The sequence below is a fragment of the Manis javanica genome, chromosome 8 (genome assembly GCF_040802235.1).
Source record: "Manis javanica isolate MJ-LG chromosome 8, MJ_LKY, whole genome shotgun sequence".
Taxonomy (NCBI): domain Eukaryota; kingdom Metazoa; phylum Chordata; class Mammalia; order Pholidota; family Manidae; genus Manis; species Manis javanica.
In genome coordinates this window covers 35399304-35410068 of record NC_133163.1, presented here as the reverse complement: position 1 = coordinate 35410068, position 10765 = coordinate 35399304, and positions in this window count along the sequence as shown.

Below are 10765 nucleotides of genomic sequence, written 5' to 3'. Positions count from 1 at the left end.
TTGTCTTTGCTTATGCTGTTCTCCCCATCTAGTACTGGATTGAACTATCACTCAGATGGCTCAAGTGAAGAGACTATTTATAGAGATACAGTCAAGGGTAATGGGAAGTCACAAGAGTAAGACATCCAGAGACTAGCTCTTAGCTTCTGCAGGCCCAAAGGCCCAAGTGGATGAAACTGTTACCACAGCTCAATGAGAGCTGGAGCCACAGAAAAAGGGGGCCATCAGTGGATCTGTAGGCCCTGGGAGGGGAAGAGGCAGGAGTGGAGATTGCAGCCACTTCAAACCACAGTGTTGAAGCAGAGAGGGCATAGTGAATAAACACCTCAACTTCTCTCTCCTCCTGCCCTCTAATCTCTAGTTGGTGTCTTTGACTGGCCAAACTCAAGTAGAACCCAGCCAACCAACAAGATGGCCAGATGATGTAGTCTATAGATTACAAAGCAGAGAGAAGCAAAGAATGAATGGTGGCGTGAGGAAGGCAGAAATTAAATGGAGAATAACCACATAACCCCTTTTATATATAGTAAAATCCCTTGTATCTTATAGGACACAGTTCAGATGTCACTTTTTATGTGAAATCTTCCCTCCTTTTCCTATCCCAGGATCCAGTTATTATTTTACTCCTCTATGCTTCCTTAGCTGTTGTTGTGTCTTTGTTAGTGCAGCTATCAGTCTGACTTATGATACAATTATTTATGTATCTGAATCCATCTCTTACACCATATTTTGTGCTTCTGGAAGAAAAGGCTAGTAGTTCATTTGGTACAGTGTCTTGCAGGTAACAGGCACTCAATAACTGTTCGTTGAATTTAATTGCATTTTCCTGTTATTTCCTTCTCAGCCTCTGTCAGGGAGATTCATATGCTATGTGACCATAGTCCTCACATTTTTTATTTCCCACTTTTCTTAAGAGTTCCTTTTGTTCTTCTGTTTCTTCTTGGATGTTCCTCTTCTTATCTACATTTCCTAGGTTAGATATTTCAAAGTGCATCTCACCAACAAATTGTTGGAAATACTGCCATCAATGATCCTGGCAAGAGTCTAAAAATCTCTAGCTTTAATCCAGATCCTAAGTGGTACATACAATTTTTTTTCTTTAATTTATGCATGTGCCAGGCTTATAAATGAAGTCACAGAACCCAATTTTTCATTCTTCATTGGACTTAAAACTCTTCTGAATAGAAGTTATGCTTGGCTTAACATGTTTTGCATAGAAAAGCCATGTACTTCTCCTACTCTTTATAAATACCAATAGCAAGTACAGCTAACATGTTTTTACTATGCAAACATTCTATGTTGATGGTTTTGATGCACATTGGTATGTGACTTTTGATATGAAAGAGGGTATTTTTAGACCCAGTGAAAATATTATTTTACACTTGTGGTGTTAATAATGATAGAAATAATGGCAAACATAATTAAGTTCCTTGGAAACAGTTTGATCCTTTAGAGGCTTTCATTTAAACTCTGATAGGCGGGTGGGGGGCAGGGCTGCCTTTAGTTTAGGGCTAATTTGACCTGCTAATGATGCAATACTTTTGTGATACTCAATCCAATGCCTGATGTGTTAGAAAGTTTCTCCATGCAGGCTGTTGGGAATGTGAACTATATCCAGCTCTGTGTGAAAGCCAGTAATTTCTCCTTCCTAATGTTTGCTGCCTGGCCTCAGTTGGTTTACTCACACATGTGTGTTGATCAGTCTGCAGCTGATGACTGAAGAATAGGCCCCTGCAGATCTCTAGGACTCTCTACCTGTGCAGGTTTCATCTCTCTGGTAATCTCCTCTACAAATTCTAGCTGCTTTAGCCAGGCTGAATTCGCAACTCCATGTCTTCAACTCAGCAAAACTGCCAGGCTTTGTGGGGGTTCCCTTTCTTGTGCTGTGGCCTGGGATCTCTCCAGGCTGTAAGCTGGGAGACTGTAGGTTCACTCATCTGTTTCTCTTCTTTCAGAGATCACTGTCCAGTGCTGCATGTTCTACAACACCCGGAAACTGTTGTTTAAATATTTTGTCTGTTTTTCATCTAAGATAAAGGGTAAATCAAGTCCCTGTTAGTCCATCATAGCTACAAGTGAAAGTCATAGCTTTAATTTTTAAATGGGGTATGTAGAGGTATATGAACCAATTTTGTATCAGAAACATAAGCTATAGTATGACCATGGCCCAGTCATTTATCTTCTTCTTAGCTTTACTTTCTTCATCTATAAAATGAAGAGGTTGGTCATTATGTTCTTCCCTGGCCCTTAAATTCTGTAATTCCATAATTAACCACAGGTATATCTTTGCAGAGAGACTTGATATATAGTCTTCAAAGTGATAGTTTGAAGATTCAGAACTACCAGACTCCCATTTTGCCAAGTAAATTTAGAAGAGAAGATTTGTGTTCAAATAGATTGAAAAGGAGTCTTCAGTTACAAACTTGGGAAAGACAGTACAAATTCTACAACATACACATGTAAAATGACCAAACAATTTGAAGAAGGGGAAATGTATAGGGAATATTTTTAGTTTCATTATTGTTTACAGTGCCTATCTGATACTCAATATAGTAGGTATTCAGTAAATGTCTGTTGAATATCTCAGTGGTACTCAAAGCCATTTCCTAACAGGAAAAAGTAATTGAAAAAGCTTCCACTATAACAAAAGTTGGAAACAAACTAAAAATCCATCATTTTTGGAATTGGTTGGTGGTATGTTGATATAATGGAATGTTATACAACAACCAAAAATACTGAAGCAGAGTAGAATACTTTCAAAGATATATTGTTAAACAAAAAAACCAAGATCACTATATATTTTTTATACTCCTTTTTATGTATTTCATAATTTAAAAATTTTAAAAGGAATAGAAAAGGCAATGTATATAACAGTATATTATATATACTGTTATATATATCATATATATAATATACATAATTAAATCTGTTTTAAGGCAGTATATACATACATGCTTGTATAGTCAAAGAATACATCTAGAAAAATGTAGAAACTGGTGACACTGGTGCCTCAGGGGAGGAGGACTAGGGGACAGTGTGGATGAGAGACTCACTTCTCTTTTTGCCTTTTCATACACCCTTTGAATTTTTCATTATGTATATAGTTTCTGGTTTGTTTTTTTCAGAAAAGTAACTGAAATTCACCAAAAGGGTTAGATTTCCATAAAGCAGTCTGGAAAATTTTCCCTGTCTGTAGATTATGTGTTTAAAGGAGCCAGACCATACCCATTCTTTCTCCTTTCACTCCAGGAAACTACACGGCATCTCTATGACTGTGATTAAGTTTTTATTCCTTATGAAGGGAATCATCATTCTAGATACCTAAGTGACTGCCATCTGGAGCATAATGCTTGCTTGAATATGGGTGCTTGAGAGAGGGAACAAGGCCAGTTGTTTCTAAGGGTCCTATATACAATTTATGGCAGTCAATTAAGCTTTATAATCTAACTAGCTCATCTTTCTGGCTTCCAGAGGAACTACCAAGAAAGCACAGAGTTCAGAAGCTGGACAATGAGGCTGTGTGATTTACAAGATGTTAACTTGTAGCCAGTTTGCTACTTTCAGTGCTCCAGGTAACATGTAAATGTATTTGGAGGAGAGTGAAATAACACCTACCAGGTGGGGATGCTACCTTCTGTTTTAGGCAGAGAGTTACACCCCTGGCAAACTATCATAAAAGAATGACTTCTACCTGTGTTCCTATGAGTATCTGATGCACTTCAGGTAAAACCCAACCAAGTATTTCCTGGAAGACATGGGGAGATATTTTGAAACCTATGCGCAAGTCCAAAATTAAAAATTCATGGTTCATTATGCAAGTCAGAAAAAGCACTAGATTTGCTATTACACATGTCCAAAGAATTGTCTTCTGTCTCTTGTTATTTGCTTTCACACTTCTGGCACTATTGCTGAAATGCCAATGTAGCAAATAGATAATCAGTGCCAGAAAGATGCCTCCAATATCCAGCCAGCCAATGAAAGGATCTGAAGAATAATATCCCTGACCTCAAGAAGCTTATTTTTGTCATATGGGAGGTATTATTGAGTACAGATTGCTATAACATATGACTGATAGGAAGGAAAGCATTGCTGTTGGGAGGGAAAATGTTCTAAAAAATGGTCGTATTTTTGGTGGATTATGCATTGGCAGGAAGACCCCTGCTTTCCCCACCAATCTGAGCCACAGATCAAGAATTTAACAAAAGGGAGGCCACTACTAGATTTAACAAATAAAAATGTAATATGCTCAATTAAGTTTGAGTTCTAGATAAACAACTAATTTTTTGCATAAGTATGTCTTATGCAATATTTGGCACATACTTACATGAAAAAGTGATTTGCTGTTTATCTGAAAGTCAAATTTAATTGGATATCCTGTATTTTATCAGCAGTCCTAGCCCCTATACAGAGTAGGCGTAGGAACAGATGCATAGATGTTGTCTTTCCATCAGTTCTTGGTTTCCTCATGGTAAGACAAATTGCTACTCACACTATTCACGCAAGTAGAGTCAAATCTGAGGGTGAGAACACAACTGAATTCTTGTTATGCTGCAGGAGCAGGCTATAGAGTGCATTAACTCCAGAACAACTGTGAGACAAGCTCCCTTCTTCCCTGAAAATAAATCAGATGGTAGTATCCTTGTAATACATAGAATGGAAGTTGAACCTTTTAATTTGGATATTAAAGGAAAAGGTGACTCCAGAAGGCTGGAGGACTTGAAGAATTTCCTACAATGGAAATTCTTGGAATGAGTGAAGGTGGATGTCCCATAAGCTAAGTCAATGAATGCTGGATAGGAGATGGGATACACTTGCTATGTGGAATTAGGCTGGGGGAGCTCCTGCCTTCATGCCATGCTAGCTTCCAGAGCTGGAGAAAACAGGGAGGTGAAAAGACACAGGTAGTGATTGGATTCATAGGTGGATTTATTCAACAAATTTTGAAGGGTCTTGGAGAGCATGTACATGCTTAATCCATGAAGCAGTGGAGCCCCCTCTGGGAGTTTCTGAGCAAGAAATGGCACAATCAGAGTTGTGCTTTAGGAATATTAATCTGGAAACTCTTTATAGAAGAATTGTGAAGTGGGGGAAGAGTGGAGACAGAGTGATCAATTGAGAGGGAATACAGTCAGTGGTACTGTTAGTCCATATGGCATCTGTATATGAATGACAAAAGGCATTTCCCTGAGGGATGTGGACCAGCACACTTATTTTGGCAAATGCCTGTGCCAAGGCACGTGGTTTGGTGATTAAATCAGGGGCTAGCTTTCTAGCCTCCTATTATCCTTTCAGGTAGCATAGTAGTTGTTAATGAACACTAGTGGTTTAATACAATAAAGGTTTATGTTTGCTCATGTCATATCCAATACGTGTAGGGTGGCTTTACTCCTAGTGGGCACTTAGGGATACAGGCCACGTACTACTATTTTATAGTGAGACCATCTGGCATATGTTGCCTTCCAGATCACCAAGGCAGGGGAAGAAAGAGCTGCAGGTTCTCACAGGAGCACTTATGACCAGATTAAGAGGTGACTCACATCACTTCTGTCCATATCCCATTGGCTAGAACATGACTCCAGCCTGACTACCAAGGAGTCTGGGAAATAAAAGGGAGGATAGTATCTTGTGCTGCTCTGAGTCTAGAAACCACTGGGAGATATTCTAGCAGTTGGAGAATATTGTAGGGATACTAGGGGAAATCTGATGCTCTTTATTCAATTTTCATTTTGACTATAATAAGAGTAATATCCTTTCTCTTGCATGAAGCAATTTAATGAGCATCCATATCTAGCAGTTTGATTTTTCTACAGCTGTGAATGTGGAAAATTATGAGTCATAAGTATGGGAGGAACATCCAGACATTATATGGTCCATGTTACTATCTCAGAGCATGACTGATGTAAGTCTAAAACCATTAAAAAATATATACACCCAAGTTAGTGTCTGTCTATAAAAATGTATCTTCATCTGTGTGATAGTTGAGTTCTAGATTTGATGTGATGAAAGTAAAATTTATCCCAGGTCCTTTGGTGAGCAAAAGGGTAAATGGTAACTGGGAGATAGTAAAGGAAGGATACAATTCTATCATAAAATCAAAATTATCTCTGTGCAACCCTGTTTACCAGAGCTTCAGTTAGTCCCTATGTTACTAAGTTCCTAGAGGACAAAGAAAGATATTCTCTGAATATTCAAGGCAGAGCCTAAATATTTCAGACCCATCCCTATGGTGTCCATGTGTCTTAGATGTTCTAGGAAAATAGAGATTTTTAAGTACCAGATTTAGTTGTTAGATTTATTTTCACTCCATTTGGTGAAAAAAATATCATCACCACAGCTATATCTATCTGGAAGGATCTGGGAAATGCATTCCTTGTAAGTTGTAGAGGAGAACTAATCAAGCACATTTTGTTTTAGAGGCACACAGAATATTAAAAGTGAAAGGGCTGCATAGATTATTTTATTAGGCCCTTGTTTTAAAAATGAAGAATAGTCCTATAAAAGGAAAGACAAAGTTAATTGGATTTCTTCTATTATTTAAGAATGTGGACATTAAGTATGTACATATAAGGTTTCCTATGACACTTTAAAAATATCTACTAAAGGGTTTTGGAACTTTTTTGGAAACCATTTTCAGGATCTAACAACATGTAAAGACAAAACTTCTTTTCTTCAGTCAAATCCTTTCTGTTGAAATAAAGTCCACTTTTTTATTTATTCACTCATGCATTCATTCAGTAACAATTCATTGAGCATCTTCCATAGGCCAGGCAGTATGCTAGATACTGGGTATACAATAGTGAATCCATCTGACTCAATGATCCTTTGTTAGGATTTTGCTTTTTTGTAAAATGAAATATTGAGCATGACAAAATGAGCAGAATGTTGCGTTTGGGATTAGAAGACCTGAATTCTAAATGTAATCACTAGAAGGAACCATGAATTCTATTAATGGTATCAAATAACTAGTTACCCAAGCCCCAGATCTCATTCTTCCCTAGTTTCCTTTTCACCTAAACATTTACCATGCCCATCACAGTTTGTGAAATTATCCTACTATCCATTTCATCTCTTGGTTATTTGTTGATGGAAGAAGAGAAGTAAAAATATCATGTGAATATTAGAGGGATTAGTAGAGTTGTAGAAAACTGAAGGAAAAGAAAGGGAAAGGAGTATAATAGGGGATCAGCAATGTCAATTCTTGTGTGTGCACACCTCCTACTTCTATGAAAGGGTCCTATATACTCACATCCATAGCCCCTGCTGAAAGGGCAGCCACATCATCTTGATACAGTAGTTTGGACCAGAATTAATACCTGACTGAAGGCCGGAAGACCTCTAAGATGACTTAACAGAGAAACATATGAAGACCCAAAAGGATTTCCATCTCTGGAGAGTGAACAAAGAAACTGAGAATGTGAAAGTTAAGATAGTGTCTTATGCCATGAAAAAGATAAAATTATCAGGGAATAAAAATTAGGAGCAAACAGAAGCTAAAAGCAGTATAAAGAATGGAAGTCAACTGGTACTGAGAGAAGAGCAGGAGAGTGGAAACAACACGGAGAACCTGAGAGAGTTGGAGACCTGGAGAGGCAGGCCTCCAGCTGCTTCCCTAGCTGATGGCAGGTTAGCCCCAGGGTAAGTTTAAGTTCAAGAACAGAAAACAGTTGTCAGTCTTTTTTTCCTTGAAGTCACCTCAGTTACCCGGTTCCTTGCACCTTAAAGAGCTCACAGAAGTTGGATGGAGTTAGTTGTTTGATATAAGAGCTCAGAAGGTGGAATGTATTTCAAACTAAATGATCAGCCTGAAATAAATATGCTAGCTCCACTTGACCCTATCTATGTGAGTTTACAAGTCTACTTGTAAACTGTGCCAGCACGATTTATAGGGAGTTGTTTTTAGAACCTTTATTCTTTGTTTTAAATACCAACAGTTGTGTTGTACCATGTACTGCAGAACTGAAGTGACATTTGGGCTTTGGTCCAGGAGATCTTGTCAATCACCTATTTCTTTTCCTTTTTGAGATTGTGTTTTCATGTTATCTTGGATTTATATCAGATAATAACAATAGTATCCACAAAGGTTCACTTTAGCTTAAGGTTTTTGTTGAGCTATAAATGACTAACCTTTATTGTGTACTTACTCTGTGCCTGGCACTGTTTTTCAGGGCCTTACACGTAAGAAGTCACTTTACGGTCATGACAACCCAGTGAAGTAGATATATTATCATTCCCATTTTCCATGAATGAAAAAATGATACAGACAGAGGTTTAAAAAGTTTCCCAAGGTCTCATCACTGTTAAGTGGAAAAGCCTAGATTCAAATATTGTTAGAATCTATGTTCCCAACCACATCTCTAAACTGTCTTGTTCCCATAGAAACTGTAGAAGATTCTGACTACTCAGAGGTTATGAGTTTCTTGAGCCCCTTAGCAGTTATATTGCAAGGAAAATTAATTAACTCATTCAACAAATATGATATATAGTGGTCAAGACAGACAGGTAGGATCTCTGCCCTCAAGGGGTCTTTTGGAGTTTCAGACTTCTGTCAATTTGGTTAGTTTTTCCCCTCAGATTCTAATTTTCCATCTGGTAAACTTATAGAATAGAGCTATTGCCTGTGCAAAGGACAACACTGGAACTCTGTGACTTCAGCAAGGCTCATTCTTATTGGAGCAAGTATTTGCAACATACTGACAGTGGTAAACTTTTATTTTTTTGGCTGGAATTTTTCTGTCTGAATTTTTTTTTCTTGTACTTATCATATCTTCCCCAGTTTGTATCTTTATTTTTGGTTTAAAAACTTTAAGTATAGTAACATATACTTGTATTTTTTCATTTCTTTCAAATCTTTTCATATCATTTTGGGTTTGTTTCTCTTTTTGTATAGCATTAACAATCCAACTTAACTCAGTATAATTTAGAAACTACTATGGCATTGTATCAAGATTAGGTTCAGTGGCATGTAACAGAAAATCCTAAAGGATAGCAGCTTGAATAAGATAGAAGCTTGCTTGTTTCTTTTTCATATAAAAGAAATTTTGGAGGTAAGCAGCTTAGGATTGACATGAAGGTTCTGCAGAGTTGTCAGGGAGCCAGTCTTTTCCTCACTATTATACTGTCCTCAAAGTATGGCTATTCTCTTCATGGTCCAATATGGCTGAAAGGGTTCCAGTCATCACATCATGTCCCAGGTAATATGACAGAGGGAAGGGATAAGAAGGGTATATCCTCTTCCTTTTTATGACTTAAAAAAAAAAATAGAAGTTCCATACAGCATTCTCCTTAGATTTCAACAGCCAGAATTTAATTATGTGGCCATACCCATGCAAAGGAGACTGGGAAATGTTATATTTTAGCTGAGTGGCAATAGGACCATTTAAAAATTGGGGGTTAGTTATTATGGAAGAATGAAAGAATAGACATAGGGAAGATCATTTGAAGTCTCTACCACAGGTACTTTACATATACTTTGCATTTGATAAAAATTTATTTTATCATTTTTATAAACTTGATGATAATATTGTTAGAGGTATCTCTAAAATTAATCTCTAAAGTTAATAAAAAGACTGAATCTACCCATAGATAAGTGGAAGAGAATAAAGAGCCCAGATATAAGCCCGTGTATATATGGTCAGTTAACATATGATTAAGGAGCCATGAATATACAATGTGGAAAAGAAAGCATCTTCAATAATTGGTATTGGGAAAACTGGGCAGCTACATACAAGAGAATGAAACTGATTACTGTCTAACTCCATACAAAAAGTAAAATTAAAATGGACTGAAGACCAAATTTAAGACATGAAACCATAAAACTCTTAGAAGAAAACATAGGCAAAAATTTATTATTTTCAAATTGAAGTATCATTGATAAACAAAAATCTCTTGAGCATAGGCATGTGCAGTTTTTGCCTGGACAATTTTTTCCTTGGGCAAGGGAAACAAAATAAAAAATGAACAACTGGGGTTACATCAAACTAAAAAGCTTCTGAATAGCAAAGGGCACCATCAATAGAACAAAAAGCAACCCACAGGATGGGAGAATTTGTAAATGATTTATGTCTGAGAAGGGATTAACATCCAAAATATATAAAGAATTCACATGACTCAACCCCAAAGGAACAAATACCCTGATAAAAAATGGGTGGAGGACCTGAACAGATGTTTTTCCAAAGAAGAAATACAGATGGCTAACAGGCACAGGAAAAGATGCTCCATATTGCTCATCTTCAAGGAAATGCAAATCAAAACCACAATAAGATATCACCTCACACCAGTTAGAATGGCCACTATCCAAAAGACAAGAAATAGCAGGTGTTGATGAGGATGTGAAGAAAAAGAACCCTCCTACACTGTTGGTGGGAATGCAAACTGGTGCAGCCACTGTGGAAAGCAGCATGGAGGTTCCTCAAAAAACTAAAAATAGAAATACTCTGTGACCCAGGAATTCCACTTGTAGGAATTTAACTGAAGAAAAGAAAATTGTTAATTAAAAAAGATATATGCACCCCTATGTTTATTGCCATATTATTTACGATAGCCAAGATATGGAAGCAACCAAAGTGTCCATCAGTAGATGAATGGATAAAGATGTGATACATATACACAATGGAATATTATTCAGCCATAAAAAGAAGGAAATCCTGCCATTTGCAACAACATGGATGGACTTAGAGGATATTATGCTAAGTGAAATAAGCTAGGCAGAGAAAGACAAATACCATGTCATTTCACTTATTTGTGGAATATAAAAACAAAATAAAAC